The sequence below is a fragment of the Vulpes vulpes genome, chromosome 7, assembly GCF_048418805.1.
Source record: "Vulpes vulpes isolate BD-2025 chromosome 7, VulVul3, whole genome shotgun sequence".
NCBI lineage: Eukaryota > Metazoa > Chordata > Mammalia > Carnivora > Canidae > Vulpes > Vulpes vulpes.
The window spans coordinates 19548917-19551315 of NC_132786.1; the positions used below are offsets into that span (position 1 = coordinate 19548917).

At 54.3% G+C, this 2399-nt stretch overlaps 1 protein-coding gene across 2 annotated transcripts in view; it reads right to left on the reverse strand.

The window, feature by feature from the left end:
• Positions 1-2399, reverse strand: part of KCNH2 (potassium voltage-gated channel subfamily H member 2) — a 63012-nt gene that overhangs the window by 43132 nt on the left and 17481 nt on the right. The gene's annotated exons all lie outside the window — the stretch shown is intronic.

Consider the following 2399-nt stretch of genomic DNA (forward strand, 5'->3'; position numbering starts at 1 on the left):
GCCTACCTGGTGCAGCATCCACAGGCCCAACAGGATCCCAAATGAGAAGAACCTGATTTGGGTCTTCCAGAGCACACACATTCATTTGGGAGAAAAAATGAAGACAGAGAGCAAGTCACCCAAGAATCAGCCCTGGGAGGAATCAGAGCAAGAGATATTCCCAGGGCCTGGTGGCAGGGAAACAAAGAGTGGCCTAGAGAGGAGGCCTGTATGTTGGTAAGGTCCTCCAGGAAGCACACCAAGTAGGAGCTGGAAGCCTAAGAGATTGACTGGGGGTCATGTCTGTGAAAGATAATGGGGAGGGACAGAAGTCTCAAGAACAGGATGCAGGTCTGATATCTAGGAAAGGAGAGAAGAAAAAAGAAGAATCAGCTAGGAAGAGGCTCAGGCCACAGTGAGCTCTGAGAAGCTCTCTGCCAGGACACCAGGGGCTCTGCATAAAGAGTGTCCACAGAGGAGTGCCAGCTGGGCAGAAACAATAAGCCCACGTACCTCCCAAGGCTCAGTGACTAAAGCCTCCAGGCAAGCATGTGGCCTTGGATTGAACACTGGGAAGATTCTGAAGGCAGGCATTTGGACTTCCTGCTGCAGGTTCTCCATGGGAAACCTGGGCAGGTTACCTGCTGAGCCAGAAGGAAAGGGAAGAAAGATTTTCTTTAGTCAGAGGGCAAAGGTGAGGTGGAGGGACAACATAGGCAAGGCCTGAAAATTGTCTGGATATCCATGAGGAAGCCCCTTTGTCCAAAACAGAAGGTGTGAGCAGTGTACTTGGGGGCTGGGCTGGTGTGTTGCTGGGCTTTGGCCTTGGGTCAAAGGTTTCAGGAAGGGCCAAGGCAAGAGGTAAGCCCTGCTTTTGAGATGACTCTGGCAGCAGTGTAAGGCATAGATGGGAGGGGAGGCCCCAAGGTCAGGAGACCATAGGGAGTGGCTTTGGTAAATGGTGAAAGCAAGTACTCACAAGGGCTTCAGCATCTGATGAAGGCTAGCCACTGCTCCATTACCTGGAATGTAGGAAAAGGAGTCCTTCTCCGTCATGTGCATTTAGATGGTGGCTGAATGGGCACCAGAAATGTGGTCTGGTGAAAATGTCTGAAAGGTAGGGGCCTGGATCCATCTCCTGTCTTGCTAGGAAAGGGGGCTGAGCATGGTGGAGTCTCGGGCTGTGGGGGCCCTAGGGGCAGGTCTGGATTGACCACAGGCCTTGTGCTTCTGCCCCCCAGCTGCCCCTTTGTGAGAGAGGGGCAGCAAAGCTCTCCAGGTGTCCAGCAGTTCAGGCCTCTTTGTGTTTACAGGGTCCCCTCGCCCTCCTCCCTCCAAACTAGCAGACCCTACCTTCTTGGTATGACCCAGGAGCTCACAGCACAGCCTGTTCCTTCCAACTGATCCGCCGCCTGACCCCCATCCAGGCACACCCCAATCTAATCCTCCACCGCTGTTCAAAGGAGTCCAGCCAACACAAATCTACGTATTTGTTTGTCTGCCTGTCTGCCTCTCCCAGTCTCTGCCTATTCCAGTCTCTTAACTTCCTTTCTTTCTTGCAATTTCTCTTAGTCTCTGTGGTCTCAAATCCATGAGGATCAGACCCCTGTAGACCCAAATACCCAGCTCATAGCCTTTCTCTGCCACCCCCCCACCACGATGGCTTAGAACTACAAACCCCAGCTTGCACAACTGCCTGAGGGACCTGAAGAGTGCTGGTATGCACCATCTGCACTCTGGGAATTGTAGTTTCCCTGTCCCCACACTCTTAATACAGCCCCAACATCTTCCCAGTGGGCAGTCCCTGCTCAGCACTGACTGCTGGGTCTATCTACAGACCTACCACCCCCAGGGAAGCATGCGTCACTGGATGACAGGGTGGGTGTGGAGGCCCTGGATGGCAGCTTCCTGCTCTTTTGTGTCCCCCCACTTGAGTCATGGGGGGCGGGGGTTCCAGGAAATTGGGGCTGGGAGGGAAAGGGTACCCTAATGCCAGACTCAAGGACAAAGGGTCACTGCATCCTTGCTGGACCTGTATTCCCGAGAGTTCCAAAGCACTCAATGGTGGGGGTACAAAAACACTTAGCTGTCGACAGAGTGGTGAAGGAGAGCACCTGGAGGGACCCACGAGGTACCTGTGGTCACTAGGAGTCTGGCAATCATTCCCTGACACTGACACAGTGTTCACCTCCCACCCAACCCCTCAGAGCAAGGCCAGCAAGGGCACCGTGGAAGTCCTCCACTCTGGCCAGACATCACACAAGGACCTCTCTGACTCGGATTGTCCACGTGGCCAACTCCATCCCTACCCCTACCTCCAACCCCCCCCCCCCCCCACACACACACACACACCCCTGCTCTGGTGCTCCCCCTCCAGGCCTCCAAGAACACCTGGCTTCCCACTTATCAGTCTTAGTCCT